Here is a 21,723-nt window from a genome sequence, read left to right as displayed (position 1 = left end):
AAATTGAAGGCAGGTAGGAGGGTGCAAAGGCAACAATTTAACCACACTGAGCAGGCAGGAAGGGCCGTGGAAGCACAACAGACTATGGAGGGCAGTGGAAAGGGGGGCAGGGGCAACAAACCAACAATACAGGACTTGCAAGAGAGGCTGTTGGAGGGAAGATCTATTACGGGTCAAGGAAGCTAGGGGCGGTCCCCAGATCCCCGGGAGCCACCACAGAACTGAGCAGGAGAGTGAGTCAGGGACAAAAGGGGCACCTTAATTTGAGCCGGGGTGCCTAGGAACGCTTGCTCCAAAAATGAAGAAAACAGACATATGAGACATGGAATTGGAGGCAGAATACAATGGCAGTTTAATGAGAAGATGCAACTTCAAAGAAACCGCAGAATAGAGACAAAGTACAAAAAACAGAATCCAGATAATCATACAGCTGTCATAATATTCTCTGTATCTCAATTAATGTACTGACAGAGAGAGAGAGAAAACACATCTATAAATGCATCATGAGAAACAAGTTACACCAAGGAAAATGTTACCTAGGAACACTCACGTTTACTCTTAGAGCAAGCATTCCTGCAATTACAATACAAAATCTTTTAAATGCAAAAGTAAAGAGAACAATGGTTAAACATAACATGACATTTCATATAGGTAAAATAGAATAAGATACTTCAAGCAAAGCAGAGCAAGACATTTTAAGCAAAGGAAGACAAGAGCTCCCAGCTCTTGGGGAAAACCTGCACTGCCTGTTAACCTACATACAGACGGCGAGGTAGTCCGTCGATATCTGTGGGTGCTCCCTTTTTATATCATTTTGTGGGCTCCTTTGCACGCTACATCTACCTACGTATGCTACCCAAAAGCTTCGACTGCAGATTTTACCAGACATTTCGTCATTTACCCACTTAATGCTGACAATGGACTGGGTGAAAAGGTCAGTCTCTCAGGCCAATCGCTTATCGTAAGTTCCATAGAGCAAGCAGAAAATAATGGGTATTGTACGGGAATTCAATATATTCATGTATAAAATCTCCTCAGTTCTCCTAACTTGACGCTCTGCGGTTGCCACTTCCTTAAAAGCGGGAAACCTGCCCAGGAAGCAAGTACCAGTCCAGGATGCAGCCTACTGTATGTCGACAGCTTCAGGGGGATGTTGAACTTTGATACCGAGCACGGAGCACTCGGGTAGGGTGGGGGCTACTAGTTTGGATCAGAAGGCCTCGCAGACCTGCCTTCAGACTGCTATACACTAAAATTGCAGAGCTATGGTCAATTTAACAAAGAGGCCTACATATTGAACAGAAGGGCCTACACAGGGGTTTTATGCTGGCTGAGTGGTAAGGATGTCTCAGGATAATTATATAGCAATACAGGACCCGCTGGTCAATTTAATACGGCCTATAAATGCAGCTGGCAGGGCAAGGACAAGGGTCTCATACTTCAGGTGTGGACAGAACGGGCCAGGGGCCCCCTGTGATACAAAATCTACCCTCCTTCAAGGCTGTGGCAATGTAATAGACCATTGTGGGCAGAAGGAAGAGGCAATGGTAGTACAACCATACATGCCAACAGACCCGATTCAGCCAGGAAACGTCCAATGTTTTTAAGCTCAAATGGGCTTTATTTGATCTGTCTCCTGTCTACAATATCCTCTTTTTCAATGTAACTCAAAGGGGAAAATCAATACCCCAGTTTTTTTTCAAAATCTCCCTCTTACCAAGTTCAAAATGTTCGCAAGTATGGTACATTGGATCATGGAAGGAAATGGGATAGGGACATGGACTTGGATAACAGAGGACAGGAGGGACATGGAGAGGTGCACCAAACTGACCCTGCAGGGCAGGCATCAGGGTTTGCAGCAGCACAATACACCACACAGGGCATGCAGGACGGGAGTGCAGCACAACAATCCATAGAAAGCAAGAGGGAGGGGACAGGACCATGCACCTGGACAACAGAGAACAGAGGGGCAAGAGGCAATGGTAGCTAGCTGACCATAATGGACAGACAGGAGAGAAAGCTGCAGCATAACAGACCATAAAGGGCAGGAGGGACGGATCAGGGGCATTACAATGGAACAGACAAGCCAGGAGGGAGGGAGTAGGGCTGGGGGCAAGGGGGCAGGGCAGGAGCAGCAAGATAGCCATGGAGGTCAGGCAGGATGGGCACTAGAAGCAAGACACACCATGAAGAGCAACAGTGAGACTGTGATGGCATACACACAGACCATGGAGGGAAGGTGGGAGGGGGTCAGGGGCAGCTAACTGACCACACAGGGAAGGTGGGAGGGGCCATGGCAGCACAGAAGACCATGCATGGCAAGTGGGAGGGTTAGTGGCAGCACAATGGCTATGATGGGCAAGAAGGAGGGTGGAGGGGCATGCACAAAGGACAATGGAGGATAGAAGGGAGGGTCAGGACCTGTGCACAGACAAGAAAGTTCAGGGGAAGGGACCTCACAACAGACCACACGGGGCAGGCAGGAGGAGCAGTTGCAGCACAACAGACCAGGGAGGGCAGAAGGGTGTGGCAGTACAATGGACCATGTAGGACAGGAGGAAGAGGATAGGGGCATGGCATGTGGACAGGCAGGGTGGAGGTGGCAGGGACAGGTTACAGTCATCTGACAATGCTAGGCAGGTGGGAGGGGAGTGGCAGCTCAACAGAACACTCAGAGTAGATAGGAGTGGCAGGTCCATGTGACATGGTGGGCAAAAAGGATGGAGCAGGGGCATGCACAAAGACATCGGAGGGCAGGGGGAAGGAGAATAGGGGCAGCAAGCTAAGCACAGAGTTTAAGCAGGAGGTCAATGATGGGGCATAGAATTGGGCAATGGAGGGCAGGAGGACTGGACTGGTACATCATACTAAATTGAGGGCAGTAGCAGCACATCAGACCATGCATGGCAGGAGGGAGGAGGCTAGTCCATGGATTCACACAACAGAGGATAGGGAAGAAGGGGATGGGGCAGCAAGCTAACTGTTCAGAGAAGGCGGGTATTAGGAACTTTATTGTTTTTAAAACATTGTGTCTGTGCGAACTACTTAAAATATGAACAAGTATGCAGCATAATCTCACTTTTATTCAGGAAGAAGAGGACGTTTGTGACTGTGACTCCGGGCTCACTTGGCAGAAACACCTCCTGACCCTCCACCCCCTATCGCAAAATGTAATGCCCGTGAAAAGGGTAGGTGAACACAGTGTTATATAGAACATAGTCCTGAGAGCACGATTGAAAATGAAAACTAGATATAGTGTATGGTATAAACTATGCACCAAAAAGTGTGATATAAGATGAACCGGGCGTGAAATATAATTTGCAATACATTGTGCGCAATGACAGATTCATTGGAGAGCGCGAGATAGCACAGGCACTAGCGCGTGCTATGCGATATGCGCCTTGGAGTGTAATATGCACAGGGCAGTGTTGTGTAACCTAACTAGTCTCTAAAGTTGTAATATAAAATATGTGCTGGGGAGTGTAACGTTGCATATGCACTGTGACAAAAATATGGATCCCAGATTGTAATATGTATGGCATAGCACTGTGCGTTATAACATAGGCATCGAGAAAGGCACGTTAGATGGGGCAATATAACCCGTGCGAAGACAAGTGTGGCATGACATATTTACGGGGTGGTGTTACAGTGCACATGGGCTAGAGAGTGTCATAGCATATGCACTAGCTAGTGGAATACAACACAGAGGTGTGTGGCACTCGGCAGGCAATGGTGGGTGTAACACAGCATTGGGCTCTGTCAGGAGCACGCTGTGACTCTCAAGTGATGTTCGTCCCCTTTCCAGAGAGTAAAATAAAAAGTATTACACATCCGGCAGTGGATGTGTGTTTTATTAACCGTGAGGGGGGTTTCTTGCATAGTTTTGGTCGAATTTTTGTCGAATCCCCTTTGAATGGCTTGGTGTGCATGTGTATTAAATGTGCCCGTCAATAGCTACCCATGTTTGTATAAATAAACGACAAGGGTGTCTACCAGGATTAGGCACGGTAGGGCATCAGACATGTCAGAGCTTCACTAGTGGTGTAAATACATTCCACGTGGATTCATTGCATGCATAGTCGCCTTTTAATGAATATCACGCAAATCGTCATGGTGATAGGTACGTACGGTTTGTCCAGCATGTCCTAGGTGTGTCTATAAATATATATTTTTTAAAAATAATAAAAAACAGTGGCCGGCCCTGGGGATTGGGGTCAAAAAAATATAATTAGGAGACTGGCCCTGGGGGATGGGGTCATCAGGGCCAATAAATTAGAATAAGAAGGGGAACCAAACAGCCCCCCTTCTTAAAAAACTAAAATAAATAAAAGACTGGCATCGTGCCGGAGGCCATGCCCCCTCCGTGCAGCACTCTGCAAACGCGCCCCCAACAGGCATCTCCAGTATGCGCCAGGGAGCTGCGCTGCAGCCAGGTGTTCTGAGGCCAAGCCCCTTTTTACACCTCTCTGCAACGCAGCTCTGTGGCGCTTACTGGAGGTACCTAGTGGTCTAGTTTGACCCTAGGGACCCTTAGGATTCAGGGGGACTCTCAACTTAGAACAGCCACAGGGCGCGTTTACACAGTGGTGAAGGGAGGGGACGGGGCCTGAGGTGACGTGTGCAAACACGCACTATGGCATGTTTTAAATTGGGGATATAATTTCCCTTCAATACTGAGGGCCCCTGGGGGCTAACTAGCCCACCAAGTGCTTCCAGTAAGCGCCACTGAGCTGCATTGCAGAGAGGTGGTCCAGGCCGTGCCACTTTTTACACCTCTCTGCAACGCAGCTCTGTGGCACTTACTGGAGGTACCTAGTGGGCTAGTTGGACCCTAGGGACCCTCAGGATTCAAATGAACTTAATCTCCCAACTAAAAATGGACACAGGGCGTGTTTACACAGTGGTGAAGGGAGGGGACGGGGCCTGAGTTAATGTGTGCAAAAACGCCCTGTGGCCTGTTTTAAGATGTAGTTTTAATCCCCATGCCCTATTATACACTAGGGGCTTACAGAGGAGGTCATGCTAATCACAGGGGGACCCCAACGCATAATGTTCCCTAGTGTATGTAGGTGTTTTCACTGTATTCTAAGTGTCTTTTAACATAGCACTGGCTCTAGGACTGGTTAGTCAGACTCAGTTACCACCAGTATCCGTCTGAAAAAGTTGAGGGTACAGGATGATTTTGCAACAAGGCTTCTTTCTGCTCTTCTTTTTGTTCTTTCTGCACGTTATCCTTCTTCCTGCACTTATCTTCGTATTTGAGGACTTCTGTTGCTTCTTTCTGCATTTCTTTTGTTTCTTTCTGTGCATTTTTTCTTCTTTCTTCACATGTCCTATCTCTGTAGGCATAGTTAGAAATTAGCATTTAAAAAACCTTTGAAATTCACTGAAAAAACCATGGGTTTCACACACGTTATAGTTAGGAATTAGCATTTAAAAAACCTTAGAAATTCAATGAAAAAACCAAAGGTTTCACACATGTTATAGTTAGCTGGACATTTCACTCGTAAAAAAACATTGAAATTCCCCCGTTATAGTTAGTTCAGCTAACTATAACTCGCGCGCCCGCAATGCACTACTGATGACGTCACATATTACATCACTCATGACATGGTCACTGACATCACTCATGACATCACTGATGACATCTCAAATGACATCACTGATGACATCACTGATGACATCATCCAGTGATTGTGTGTTTTTATGAAAATTATATATTTTTTATATTTATGTATATCTCAAGGTCAAAGGAAGAATAAATAGGTATATAAGTGTCTAAATGGATACTTTTTTTTGGAATTTTTTTTGTGTAACTGACTGTTTAAGTGTATCATAGTGAATACATGGCTTACTGAGTAATCTTTAAATATTTAAATATCTGTATCAGTTTCTTACTTTGTGTATAAGTGGCTGCATGGGTTGGTGAGTAGCTACATGAGTGTCTATATAGGTTATTAGTTGGTTTTTTATCACTATGAGTGTCTGAGTTTCTGTATGGTTCGGTGGGGGGTATTACTTAGTGCATAGGTGCATGAATGAGTGACTCACTGTTTGTATGTGTTGAATACAGCATGTGTGCAGGACTGTATGGGTGGATGAGTGTGTGCATGGGTGTGTTAGTGAGTGAATGACTGTCTCAATAGTGTCTTTATGAGTAACTACATATGTTTTAAACTAGTATATGTGACTATTGGTGTATATAAGTGAGTATATGTGAGAGTGAGAGATTGGAAGAGTTCCTGTATGAATAAGTATGTGTTTCTATAAGTGATTGTTTAAAAGAGTAAGTATATGTAAGTTTCTGTAGAAGTAAGTGTGGTGGTGTGTGTATAACTGTATATGCAAGTAAATGGATGATTGATTCTTTATTAGCATGAGTGACTATGTGTGTGAGTTACTCTATGGATGAGTGGCATTGTGTAACGGGATGTACAGGTGTATGAGTACATATGATGAGTGAGTACATGTATGAGTGACTGTAGAGGACTGTTGGTGAATTACTGTATGTGTATGTGGTTCTTAGAATTACTGAATAGGTTGTTGTAACTGATATTGATATGTTCATTATTTTGAACATTTTAGTTTCTATTTTTGAATGTGTGTTTCAATGGTTATATTAGGGGGAGAGGAGGTCTGCCACTCTATCACAAGGATGATGTCATCAGTGATGTCATCAGTGATGTCATTTGAGATGTCATCAGTGATGTCATGAGTGATGTCAGTGACCATGTCATGAGTGATGTAATATGTGACGTCATCAGTAGTGCATTGCGGGCGCGCGAGTTATAGTTAGCTGAACTAACTATAACGGGGGAATTTCAATGTTTTTTTACGAGTGAAATGTCCAGCTAACTATAACATGTGTGAAACCTTTGGTTTTTTCATTGAATTTCTAAGGTTTTTTAAATGCTAATTCCTAACTATAACGTGTGTGAAACCCATGGTTTTTTCAGTGAATATATATATATATATATATATATATATATATATACGCAGGGGGAAGAGCCAGTCTATGTTGTCAGTACCGTGATTACATAGCCCTGTCCTTACATCCAATGGGTGAACCATTCAGTAACAAGATGTTAGATGTTATGTAGATCAGAAGGAGCACAGTAATGTGTTTGTATATACATATAGATGAAAGAAGGGCATTGCGGACACAGTCCCAAGGTATATAGTAACATACGGTGTGTTGAAACAAACCCTGTGTAGATATGCCCACAGCATCAAAACAAAGCTGCCCACAGATAGGGATTACACCGACCCCCAAGGAATGTCATCGTTCAGGCCTCTGATATGGCTTTTCGTACGGAACACCCACCGCTGTTCGCGGCAAAATAGTACAGTTTCTAGAGGATCCATGTTGATATCATAATGGGGTTTGTCTATGATCACTCATTGTAGATCGTTCTCTGTGTGTCCTTTCTCTAAATAGTGTTTGGTTATGCGTGTATTGGTTTTTCTACATCGAAAAGTACTACGATGTTCTGTAATCCTCTGGCGGACTTTCCGTGAGGTCATACCAATGTAGATCAATGAACAAGGGCACTTGATCATGTAGATCACTCCACTTGAGTTACAATTGGTATGTTTATTCAATTTTCAATGGGTGTACTGCCATTCCTGGAATGTCTCAAAAGTCGAGACAAGAGCCATTCACTCCTCCGAAGGTCACCACATGTGTGGGGGCTTAGTAAGAGCAAGTGTAGGTAAGTTTGGTTCTACAGGCCGCAACCAGGGTCAGGATTGCAGTAGAATATGCGGATCTTTTATCCACCAGAGAAGAGGAATAGTGGGGTATCGATGAAGTCAGGTGTGTGGCCTCTATGGCCAGTTATAGTTTTCAAAAGACATGGGAGATTATGCCAGGTATCAAGGCGTCTGTGTGCATGTTGGAGGTGGGGCAATAGAGAAATCTGGAATGCAAAGGAGAACAAGGTTCCCCTCAAGGAGTAGTGAGCCAGAGGAGGCGTTCAGAACATATAGCACAAATTAAAATGTTACTGGTTAGAATGCAATGATTATAGTAAGGTCCACAGGAGTTCATTTTAAAAAGGACTTTTATGGATAGTTCAGGACAGAGTTGGTGCATTGTTACTTCTGCTTCAATCCGAGGTCTCAGGGTTGTGGGCCGGTGAATGAGGAGCACTCATGGTGCAGAGGAGTTAGATCATGTTCTGCTATGTTTAGGAGGAAATCTGTTCCCTAGCTCAAGATCTGTGTTTGGTGGGGGATAGTGGATCCATTCTAGCCATGTTGTTCCCTACGTGGGGCCCGTGATGAAGGAGCATTGCCACCAGGTTCTGATATTTGAAGGAGTTGTTTCGCATCTTTCAAGAAGTCGAGGGCATGACGTTTGCCTTCCAAGTAGAAGATCAGTGCAAAAGGTTGGCCTCCATTGGTATTTAATTTGGAGTTTGCATAGTTTGTCTGTGGCCAGTTTAAATTCTTTGCATCGGTGGAGCGAAACCGGGACAATGTCTTGAAAGACTTGAATAGGGTAACCTTTGTACATCAGATTCATTTCTCCTTGTACCTTCTGGAGAATGGCTTCCTTTTCTACGAAGAAATGTACTCTAGTGAGGATATCAAGGACGAAGCCCGGGCGACCTCTTGGGCCAACAACTCAATGTGCTCCGTCGAGAGCTGGAGGAAAGGCATCGCAATCAGCCCTGATTGTATGTAGAAGGTCAGGTGTATGAGACATAATATCTAGGCCCTCCACTCCTCGTGGGACCTCCCCTAATGCAAATGAATTACTTCGGCTTCTATGTTCTAAATCTTCTTGCTTCAGCTGCAGACTAATATGTTGGTCCTCTAGTTCAGCCATTCTATGCCAAAGGTTCTCATGAACCTCTGCGTGTGTATGTGTGTTCAAGGTTGTCCACCCAGCCCCCAATTTCCATGACATCCTGACTGATCTCGTGCAGGTACAATTTGAAGTCATTCTTGATCGATGCGATTTCATTCTTAATTTCCTGTAGGAAAGAGGTCATAAAAGACTTCGTGATCGGGACTGCCGCCGATTCGTAAATTGCAGAAGCTCCCTAAATGTTAAATAGTATGCGTGAGTAAGCAGTGAAGCATTCAATATTCAACATTGATCAAATTAGCTGAGAAGTTGATATGTAACACTTCAGGCCTTAGAATAACTGCAAAGCCTCTAACTCATCATCATCATCATCATAAAAAATCTTTATCCGGTTCACAGAAATAACCATAAAAGACCACATAACATGTCGCAAAAAGACATGTTTTATAGCATATATACATAAAACCATAGTTAAGAAATCACAATTCAAATAGATAAAAACACCCCGTTTATAGCAGTGCATAAAACAGTTGGGTCTAGAGCGCCTAGATCTCAATGCAGCTCATATAGTACATATGAATTAGGGAACATCTTCAGGTAAATAAGAGCAGGTCGAGCTTGAGTGATGTTCAAATTTCTACAGTGGGACAATAAACTGCTTTTTAGGCCTACTAAAGCACTTGCAGAACATTACAAACTATAAAGTATCCTGCAGAGGCATGTTGTCACAACCACAGGACAACATAGAACCAGGTTGGTCCCATCCGCTAGGTGTGACCAGGTGGTGGAGTAGCAGATTAAACCTGAACTTGGCCAATAAAAAACTATCATGCATGTTGGATACATGTGTAAAGTAGGGCTCCAGACCTTGAACTCTATGGCCCCCATGGTTGAGACTGTTTCGTGGTTAGCGTTTGTAAAAGCTGTTTTGACATAAGCTATCTAGGGGATTCTATCCACAAAGTCAAGGAACAAACATTCCAAGAGTATCAATCTGTTAACATTTATATCCTCCCTGATCAAGGTCTTGATCCAACGCAGCAGTGGACTAAGGGCAACTATATCAGCTATATAGCTTGTACCGAGGGGTGCTATGAGAAACCTGCACAAGCGGTCTTAGAAATTGATTTTTCACTCTCTGAATTTTGTCAATCTTTACATGCTCACAGCCGTTGCTGCCATACCGGATCTCAGACACACATTGGCCTGGAAAATCTTTTGAAGGACATGTGGTGACTAACCTGTGAGTGAAGCTAGCCACAGCCCCGGTGGTTTTAACCTACTCCGATCTCCTTTAATCGGAGTAGGAGTAGGGCTTCCAGGTGTTTAACATCAAATAGTACCCCTAGAGAGGGAAATGTGGGAACTTTTGTCAGGGTGTGGTTGGACAATTAAAGGTCTTGGAGCCAGTAGACCACAAGCCAATCACAATAATATATGATTTCGTAAAATGTACTGCCGAGTCCAGACTGCCAATAAAGGCACTCCCGCTCAATGCTACTTTTTGGGAATATGACGTTCGCTTTAAAAACTGTTTCTAAATAGCAACAGAGAGAAGATTGTCTTGTACTATCCAATTGTAAAGGGCCATTGTTATGAGCCCCAATGTATCCCGGTATAGGCCTAGGTAGTTGCATGACCTATTACCTCCATTTGACCTACCTTGCTCAACATAAAGGCTCTGATGCTGATCTTTTATTTATTTAGGTGCTGAATAAATGTTGTGTGGTGTTCTTTGAAAACTAGCCTAATTTATTATGCTTGAGGATTCCTAGTATCACTACAGGATTACCATCTTCTGCACAATAATTCTTTAAAAAAAAGGTCCTCCACCGCTAAGTCCTTCCTTGTTTTCTATGCGGAAATGCCAACAGATATCAGACACCTCGCCCATAACCACGTAGTATGCGGTCCGGGAGTCTTGGACTCTAGTAGGTGTGCCAGAGTGTGGTTTTCAACGTACAAGTAAGTCAACAGCCCCATGGGGAAGTCAAGCACGCCCTCCAGTATTACGGAGATCGTACTCTTTACCTTTTTACTCTAACTCCGTTTTCCTTCCCTCCAATGGCTTGCTAAAAGATACGGAGCCCATACTTATAACGATCATGCCTATTAACGACCTGATATATCATCCTTCTAGGTGTACGAGATCTCCACACCTCCTCCGTTGACCATGAGGCATCTTGTTGCTTCTAAACATGTATGTAATGTCGTGCATTTTGTTAGTCTTGTATGTGTTATATGTTGTGTCAGACGCATGATTTTTTTGTTTTATGTGCAATATATGCATTCATAAGACGTTTTTACTCACCTTGTAGCACAACGCCTGCATGGAGCATTTATTTAACGCCTTTTTGAATATCCACATAGCGGCACATTAGAAAACAGAGTGTACTCTACACTGGTGTATAGTGTGATCACTAATGACTCTATCGACTTTGCATATTGACTGTCTTTGATCCTTTAATATATGTGTTCTTATACCCTACAGATATCTCCAGACGTATACTTACGTATGTATTAATTCTAACGCATGCCTATTAGTTGCAGCGTCTCACTGTCTTCACCTTATTTAGGTCTACTAGGAGTGGTTTTGTACACTGGGCTGGTCCCGGTGTAGTCCTGAAGAAGAGCTGGGGAAGCTCGAAACTAGTTGACCATATGCTAGGTACACCTATCCATTATAGTTAGGGCCTTTAGCATATTACCCCATTTTTAACCAATTAGCTAGGAGCAAGAATAAAATATATTTGGCCCACTAGTTGATTATTTTAAATCACTTTGTCCCACTCCATTTCACTACACTTGCACTACACATAATCTGTTTTAAGTGCTCCTACATAAATTCGCAAGTTGCAGCACGCCTCAGCCCGTAGAGGACTGAGAGGACCCCAATGATGAAGCATGTCACCGTGGGGAAACCCTGGTGGGTGAGGGGACTCAAGAAAGGAAAAGTCTTGCCCCTTTCTTCCTTATTTGGGTGATTATCGGAATCCAATTGTTTTTCCGGCACACCCAGGTTAGGTTCTTTTACCTGTTCATTCAGGTTCTTTTTTGATTTACGTACAAGCTACAATAGCTCACCAGAACCTGATGGAATTTCTTCTGACAGCAGCGTTGAATGAGCATATCACGGTGGAAACACCTGATACTAGGGTAAGTGTCCCGCATCAGTTATATAAGATAACACTCCAAATGGAGGGGAACATCTCCAGAAAAGTGAAAGGTCTCTTTTGGTAGAACCTGACCTTTGGATACAATATCCTTTTGGCTGAAAAAGATTGGCCATCTGAGTTCGTTAAAGACTGCACAAATGGAGAAACCGTAATTTTACTGGATTTCCCCGACTCGTTCTAGGAACACTAAAACATTTATATGTGCAGCAGTGAGTGGTAGCTCCTGCATTATACAGGAATCATGTAGGGTAGGATACTAAGTCACCTCACCATGAAATCCCAGAAAGAACTATTCAAACTCCACAGATGCAGTATGCAATAAAACATGATGTGAAAAAACAAGTCCAGGAGATCTTTGATCAACTTGAATATCAAGGTGTCATTGAGAATTGAGCATTCGCATTTTCCCTGAATAATCCTTTCTTTCCAGTAAGGAAACCCAGCAATTCATACCATCTAGTTTTAGACTACAGGCATTAACACATGCACAAAAACATTTGCAGTATAAAATGCACACAGTGCTGATTTGATGATGAATAACATTGTGCTGAAGAATAAAAAACAACTCTAGATATCTCAAATGGATTCTTTTGCCAAAATATAGTGCCTGAAAGCAGATATTTGACAGCATTTTAGATTATGCAGAAAAAGTGAAACCTTTCTACGACTTAATTAGACCTGATTTCTCAGTTCGACATTAGACACAGGGACACATAGAAATACTACATTCCCTAAGAGCTGACATGATAGCTTCCAAACACTGACACACACATGTAAACACCACAAATTTGGTTATCCGTGTAATCGCAGGTCAATCCGGGTACAATTACCTCACCTTCAATGAAGGCAAAACTGTACCCATTGCATACAAATCTCATTTGTATACAAATGCTGTAATGAATTTTGCATCAACAGAAAAAATGCTAACAGCAGTACAGACTGCTTTAGTGAGAAAAAGAGCACTAGCTTAGGGTAAACGCATAATTGTTGTGACTCTGGTACCGACCTTAGAGGCTGTTACAAAAGCAAGCATTGCAAATGCAAAAGCATTACATCCATGATGAATACAATGGGCTAATTCTCTCACTGCAACAGATGTAGACTACAAATTGATTCTAAATTTAAAACACAAGCATTCCTGCACTATGAACAAGAATATCCTGTCCCGATTTAAATAATGCTTCTGGATCAGTATAAATACAAAATTTACACTGGCGAATATGCTCAGCCTGCCATAGGAGGTAAACAGCAATACAGCTCTGCATGCGCCAATGTAAAAGGACATATGTGGAATGGCAAGTTCCATCCTAGCAATACGCAGACGCAGTCACTAGGAGTATGCCCGGCACAGCTGGCAGAACTAAAAGCACAAAAAATACAGATTGGGAATTCGCCACACTGATTGTGTGCAATTCATTTTACTGTGTCCAATCATATAATGAATATCTCCAGTATTAGGCCCAGAATGGGTTTAGAGATTTATAAGGTTGCACAATAAAGCACAAATTGTTTTGGGAACAGGTGGCAGAGCTGAAAAAAGGCTTGCGACAGGCTCACGTGATTCATATGCTGAGTCATCAGTGTTTTGGCGTGCATGTTGAAGGGAATTCATTTCCTATTTCTTATTTTGGGGGATTTGTAAAGCGCACTGTTACCCTGAGGTGTCCTGGCGCTAACTACGGTCCTCCAGAAAGCACCAGCAATTGGAATCGGACGGAATCATTGGTCGAAAAGCCAGGTTTTTAAGGCCTTCCTGATATCGAGCAAGTCCAACCTATTCCTCAGGTGGAACAGGAGATCATTCCAAGCCTTAGCCGCACAGACGCTAAAACTTTTACCTCCCCACCTGGCTTTTTTTGTTGTAGGTGCAATCACCAGTTTTGCACCGAGGAAGCGTAGAGGTCTATTGGGCACATACCATCGAAATTGCTGCCTCAGATGGTCAGGTCCAATGCCTTGTAGAGCCTTAAAGACCATACAAAGTGACTTAAACTGCACTCTTTTCTGATGAAGCCGCCAAGGAGACAGTGAGAACTGCTGCAGTTGCTGCAATGACTTGTTCTAGCACGAGGGTAGACGGACAGATAATGGTTGCTGTCAACACTACGCTTGATAACAGCTCAGCCTTATTAAAAGGTTTTCCACTTAAGTACTCCTACAACTTAGATGCACAAAATACACTGTATTTTCAAATTCCAGGAATGGGGGATACAGTAATACCAAACAGGGATCGCAGATTAGGTTTAATTCTAGCTGCACACAAGGGTCTGGGATTAGCACATGCAGGTATTACTGCAATGGTTTCACTACTGAAACAACGTTGTTGGTGGCTGGGTCTTACTAAACAGACCAAGGGCTTTGACTATAAGTTGACCTTAAGTGCAACATCTGCCAGCAGGTGAAGGGTTCCACCGTAACACGCTTGCCACAGACACCACTACTGATATCAGAAAGGACCTCTCCCGTGTGTCAGTTTGGACCACTGCAGCCCCTTTCAATTGACAGGGCTTACAAGTACAACTCGGTGGCAGTGAATTCATGCTCTAGATTCCTGTGGGTTTGGCCCCAGCGCTCGGCTGACGAACAAACTGTTATAAAGGATTTGTGAGTCTTCATAGGGACATATGCAATTGGCACATTACATTCTGACCGTGGCCCTGTGTTTAGCTCTCAGGCTTCCATAGAAGCTATGGGAAGTTTGGTTGAGATCTTGAGGTACTCCTCTCTATATCATCCCATAGGAAATTTGATTGTGGAGAGGAAAAAACAATACTTAAAGCAATCCTTAACAGCAAGTGTATTAGGTTCAGGTGACGGTTGGGTCAATCGCCTATATGGGGTCCAGAGGACACTTAATAACATGTCAAGAAGTTCCGTAGGAGGCCGTACTTCATATGAGGTCGTGTTTGGGTCTAGAATGTGGGTACCCGACCTCAATTGTGGCAGCACAGCAGTGGATGACAAAATCGTTTGACATCAATGATCAATTGACTGTTTTACAGGAACTAAATGAACCCTGTGCATTACAAAGCAACGTCCATGTAAAACTCACCCCCACTAGGGAAGTGAAAGCTGTTCCAGCAAGAATTTGGACCATCTGACAGAGCGCATGTGTCTGTGCTGGCTGTTGAAGTGACAAAAAAAGTACTTCTTCTACCTCTTGCCGGCAAAAAAGAAAAGAGATTTGTCTACATTGATCTGAAAAAACCGCACTATATGGACTATACTGAATAGCAGGCCGCATGGGCTCTTGGATAGCAGTTGATCTCCTCTCTCTACCATACAGAAAGTTCAGACAGAAAGACTAATAACGTTTGAAGATTCTACTATATGAAGTAATGAAGTTACCAACAATGGAATGGATCTCATGCCTGTTGAAATTGAACAGCAACAAAACACAAATGAAACACAGATCTCAATTTGGCCTAATACCAATATCTATGTGAATATGTCTCGAAACGAGTCATCTGCCAGTTCGACAAAACCTGCTGAGCTACCAAAAATAGATCGAACATCATCTGGCTACTTCAATGATTCTGACATCTTTTCTCTGGATCTGAGTAAACCTGATTCACTGCCAGCTTCTGTTTCCCACAAAGAAAAAACTATGCGATCTCTACCTTTGGCTGAAAAATACTTTGTTTCTCCCTGGCTACAGCTCTAGATTGCATTTGGTCTACTTATCCTAGTCCTTTGGATAGGTGTAGTCACTGTATTTTTTCTGCTTCTGAATGGACACTTTCTCCCAGAACGCTCCACAGAACCACTTGTGAACTTGGTCCTGAAACCACATACATCATCTCATCGTGGAAAAGGAGACTTTTCCTTTGTGAACATTACAGCAGTTCCTGTTCCTGAAGGAATAGTTTGGGAAAGGGTTTCATATGATGTATTTGTCCCACTGAACTTTTGAAAATACCACATTTGTTAAAAATTTCTTTGAATGATATCATCTACTCCAGTACTTTCTCTGATGATTGGGATTTTGATACTGTAAACTCTATGCTGTCTGATTTATTTTTTGATGTGTTTTTATTGTTGCCAGAAAAGCATGAGAATGATACCAGTCATCTGCTGAAACGGCATCAACATTCAGCCATTATCAGCAATTATGCAACTTATCACATGAAATTCCCCATCCACCCCCCTTCCTCATCCTCCCCCTCCAGTGACCTTATAGCTAGTAATATATCCTAGGATCTCAGCCTTTGGCTTCCAGGAAATCACTCTAGTCTAGTGTGACTGTGGGGTTGGCTTCATCAAGTGCAGCAGTCTGAGGTATCTAAGGCAAGTAAGCTTGGTGAATTCTTGTGAGAGAAGTGTTATAAATGGGTGTCAGTTCTCCTGGAATGTGTCTCCCCCTGGTTTAAGTGTTGATGAAAGTCTCTCCATCCCCAACAAATCCCAGATAAGATGTATTCAGGACTCTATCTGTACCCCATAGGGCCAGTATTGATTGTTGTGTCGCCCTTAGGGCCAGTGTAATGCGTCTGCCTCTCCTGGATTGAAGTGGGTAAGTTAGTGGGTTATAGAGACCTAGTACTATGCAGGAGGGCAATCTGGGAAGCTGGGTCTCAAAATGTGTCACTCTCCGATAGGACCTCTTCCCAGAAATGTGCCAGTCTGGAGCATTCCAAGAGAATTTGAACCAGAATCCCAGGAGACCCTCTGCATCTCCAACATTTGTCTCCCCGTTCTAGATTGATTTTGTGCAGGTGGTCTGGTGTCAAGTACCAATAGGTAGTGATCTTCTCCGCTGTCTCTGTGTTGGACGTATTGGAAGCTGTGTATCTTGCCCTAAAGTGTATATCCCTCCACTCCTTCTGTGTCAATTGTCGTCCCAGTTCTCGCTCCCACCTCAGCTGGGCAGAGCATTTTGTCTCTAATTCTGGGCCCATCAGGATTTTATATAGATCAGAAACTAGTCATTTGCCTGACTCCCTACCGAGAAGCCACCACTGTCTGACTTAGAACAACCTGCTGCATTCTCTAGTAATGAATTGAATGATGATAGATCTGATTTTGATACCATGTATTGACCTCCATCCCAGTACGAGTCCCAGCCGGAGGTACCGACGGACAGAGCGGGGCCTCTTCCTTGACTTAAGCTGGTGCCGAGTGAGGTGGGGCTTTTTCCTCAGATATTGTTTGATGTCAACTAACATCAGCAATCACATAGAGGAATTGGATAACATATTCAAGGGTATAGTAATAACCCAGTTGACCAACTAGGGGGCAGCAAACGTTGGCTACCTGCCTTCTTTTTTTTCTTTTTTTCCCCTTTTTTTCACTGTTTTAGATAGAAATACGATTGATGGGGCACAGTTCAGTAATACATATATCTAGTGCAAATCAATTGTGTATTCTGTTTTAAGAGCACTGGTAAAATACAAAAAATATTTGTTTATTTCTTTGCACTCTTTACAACTTTCTATTTTTTCCTCTTTTTCTGGATGTTTCTTGATAAGAGGATACAACTCATTCATTTGGCCTCGATATAATATGAGGGCTTTGAGAAGAGTTGTTTGGTAACCCAGATTATGACACTGGGCACTTCAAGAGTGTAATGATGGGATGCTGATTATCCTTGGATCAAGCTTTTTTGCTTCACCTTCTGTTTCTTTCAACTTTTGTATCGCTTTATCACATGTTTACCTATATAATCTCACTTGTGGCGTAAATTTGTTATTAGTCAACTCTCTTGAATTTTATATCAAGGGTTGTGTATTAGACCTCGGATCCCTCTTGTGGCTTTTGAACCATGTATTGTTGCCAACACTATGGCCATCATTTCCTGCACAAAGCAAGTATCCCACGTAATGTTTTCACTTATCATCAATGGGAACATTGCCCAACACCACCAAGAGGTGGTTCACAAACATTTGCACAAAAGTTTGCTTATTTTTCTGCTTTTAACACTTCAGACCTGACATCCTATTAATATAAGGTTATGCCTACACCTGCAAGGAAAAATATGTTCACCAACATGAAACAAATATACTCTGCTTCCTTTATTTCCCAGCTGTCTCTACAAGGTCTCGACTTTTGGAAGGAGACTGTAGACACAAAATCAGTCTGGGGAACTGAAGATTGGCAAGTTCAGGGAACTGAGGCATTATTTAGAGCATGGCTCATACCACAGCAGATTATATTCCTGAACAACACAGTGCAACAGAGTTCCTATCTTGGACTAGCAAAGATAAAGGACTTGATTACATATCTGTCACTCACACACTTTGAGGGGCAGCGTAACTATACACAATATATTCAGGATACAATAGATGACATTATACATGATGGTTCATACAATTCTTCAGACCCCAATTGGAAGGGATCGTTGGTTTGGCCTATCGACACAAATAGATGTCAGTCAAGATTCAGGGGTACCACCGAAGGGTTTAGTATCCATAGGCCTGCCCTGCGCTACATACAACAAGAACGCTCGGGTGGTGACATCTTACAAGTCCCAAGTAAAATAACACTTGTCCTTGCAATCAGATGACAAGGAACTTAGGTTTTTTTTGTTAGGTCTCCAGAAACCACGCCAGAAATGCTTCTTATATGCTATTTATAATGAAGCATGGAAAATATCACAACAGAAGGCTGCTGGGAGATTGTGTGAGATTGACAGGATTATTCTAGAATAGGCGTTGGCAGTGGTCGACAATGGTATGACCACACTAACTTTAAAGATTTATTCACTTGGCAACATTGTGTCTTCTGCGATAGATATAATAGAACAGGATGTGTCCATTCTTCAGCATGGGCAATCGCAATTGCAGTCCATTCTATTACTGAGCTGGACGCGACACTCATTGCGCTCTGGTCGCGTGCTCTGGTGGCATATCAACAGTACGTCTCTGTTTTCTGCATATAATCTAACAGAAAGGCGGGCAACAATGGCACAAAGAGATGCAAAGTATACAATGCTGCACATTGAAAAAATGGACCAATTACCTTCCACAGAATGGTTAATCCATTGCCATATTACACTGCCAGTCACGGCATTCCAATTTCAATATTGTCTACAGCATCACCAAGTAGGCAGGGAAGAAGCATTGGGTAAGGAATACATACATGAATCTTGGGAATTAACGTTCAGATTTAGATGCAGGAATGGGCACACTGAAGTTTTTCTCAGCAGTTCAGACTGTGTAAGAATTTGTTAACAGGGTAAACTATTTGACAGGATAATATGCTTCACGGTGCTTTTAATGCTTCAGTTGCAAACCTACCATGTCACTTGAAAGGATTCCAAGCTGCCATGATTCATCCGGCGTTCAAACTGCTCTTGAATGGGAGCAATTTGATGTTGAATGAAAAAGGTTGTTGTGGTATGCTCCCAGGCATCCCATATCTAGTGACAGTAAGTTCCAGGGTTACTTGTTGTATGCAAGTATTGTTTCCACCGACCCACACAGTCAGGGAGGAGCCAAAATGGGCTTCATTGAATATTTCTCTTATACGGTTTGATTCTCTGAGCAGACTGAAATCCATACTTATACACACGGATGTGGCCTTAACCTCAGCCTGAGAGGCTTTTGATCTCCAGGTTGCAAGGTCTTCGGCTGAAACACAGGCATTTGTCTGAACAAACTTCCTGCTCCATTTCTGTGAAATGGTACATCGCATCTTTACCATGTCTGATACGAGTGGGATAGTACACCTATATAGGAGCATAGGTTCCGGACTATTGAGAACCTTTCAGATGATCTTTGGAGTTATTCCATCACTTATACACTCCGTGTTAGGATGTATTTTTTTAGGGCTTCCGCTGGTCCAACTACTTGTACTGGGTATCCTGATCTTAATGTTTCTGCTACACAATGGACATCCCAGTTTCCAAACAGCTAGAAAAAGCACTCTTTGTGCAACATTGTCATGAACGCATGGTACTCCATCTGGGCACACCTCAGCTTCGGGAGCTAAGCGAGCATGGGTTCCCATCGTTCAGCTCAGTCTGTGTTAACTGCATCTTGTCTGTGCTCCGCTGCCTATTCTGCGGATACGAATGAGTGTTGGACATTTAGCTAACACTTCCATCGGTTGCGACTCCGGACGTGGACGAACTGCTGGACTCATTAAAGGCCCACGTAGTGCAGTGTACTCAGCGTATTCCAATGTTGATGTCAGCATTCTTAGAGCCACCACAGGTTGCTTCAGCTGCTGTCGGACTGTACACCGGCTCTACAAAAGGCTTACAGGTGTTGAGTGCTTCCTCAGCGGCTGCTGTGGGAACCGGAGAAGATCACTTCTGCTCCATTGACCTGATCCAAGAGGTGTTACAGGGACCGTCATCTGTGAAGGCCAGCAGCAGTGATGTTGCATCTTCTGCACAGGACACATAAACATTTGGCTCTCTGTGTGATGAAAATAATTAGGCCTTTTTTCAAAACAACCCAAATTGGAATTCAACAACACCATTTTTGTTTTATTTTTGCCTCTTGCGCTCACTGAGCACTATGGCTTTCAGCGTGATCAGTTTGTCTAACAGTATATTGACTATTTAGAGGACTTTTAGAGTTTTATGTTTTAACTTTTGCATCTTTTTTAACACATACCATGTTTTTAGATATTTTTATACTAATGTTTTAGCAATGTCTTTCATGCTTTTTAAACAGGCATATTTTAGCATTCGTTATTTTTGTCATCCTGTAGGTTGAGGAGTGGGTGTTATGAGCCCCAATGTACCCCAATATAGTCCTAGGTAGTTGCATGATCTTTTACCTACATTTGTCCTACCTTGCTCTACATAAAGGCTCTAGTGCTGACCTTTTACCTAGTTAGGTGCTGAATAAATGTTGTGTGGTTTTCTTTGAAAACTAGCCTAGTTTATTATGCATGAGGATTCCTAGTATCACAGCAGGATTACCATCTTCTTCATAATTACACTGTACAAAAGTCACCACTATCATCATCCTTGGCCACCAGGCTCACAGTACTATGACATAACTAGGTAGAACCCCTGAGGGTACCCTACAGGTTTAGAAGTACAACATCTTTGCTTGGTAAATCATAGGAGAAGCTTCCATGCTGACACAGGGCACTGAAGTTCCTGCACGCAGACACTCAAGCACACAGTGGTCTGACATCCCTCACGGAGAGTCCAAGTCGAGTCCAAGATGTGGTCCTTTGTTCTCTCCCATCAGATAGTGGGGTTGTCTCTTTCCCGTAGGGATTCTTGGCTATACACCTACATACATGCTAGGTACACTTAGATACATCTAGTCAGGGTTTTTTTCTACCGCTTATTTACTCTGTTGGTGCTTATAACCATGTACATCTGTTTCTGTCTAATGGTTGTTGCAGCACACGTATTTTATATTAGAATGACGCTGGATCAATAAAAGCCTATTGAAAACGTCCCCTCTGGTTATTCTGTATATCTCTCTGAGAACGAATGAGCACGGTAACTGAGCGAAAAGTAGTACCCTGTTTCCACGCTCCCTGTGGGTTCAGGTTTGTCATGTTCAATGTTTGACAGAAACTATTCACTCCTTGGTAAGGTTGTGGGGCTTATGGTGGCACATTGAGCTCGCTGGTCTACAGATTAACATATCCTTTGGCGGTGTCTGGAATTAGTCTGGACACCAATCCCTTTGTTTGTGTCATCCAAACATGCAGATCCTATATAGATTTGTAGGACCTACACAACACATATTTATGAAATAGTGGTGCAGAAAGTCACCTTGCTGTGAAAGGGAAGGAATGCACTGTATTTAAGGCAATATG

The sequence above is a fragment of the Triturus cristatus genome, chromosome 5_1 (genome assembly GCF_964204655.1).
Source record: "Triturus cristatus chromosome 5_1, aTriCri1.1, whole genome shotgun sequence".
NCBI classification, from domain to species: domain Eukaryota; kingdom Metazoa; phylum Chordata; class Amphibia; order Caudata; family Salamandridae; genus Triturus; species Triturus cristatus.
Note: the sequence above shows the minus strand (reverse complement) of the source record.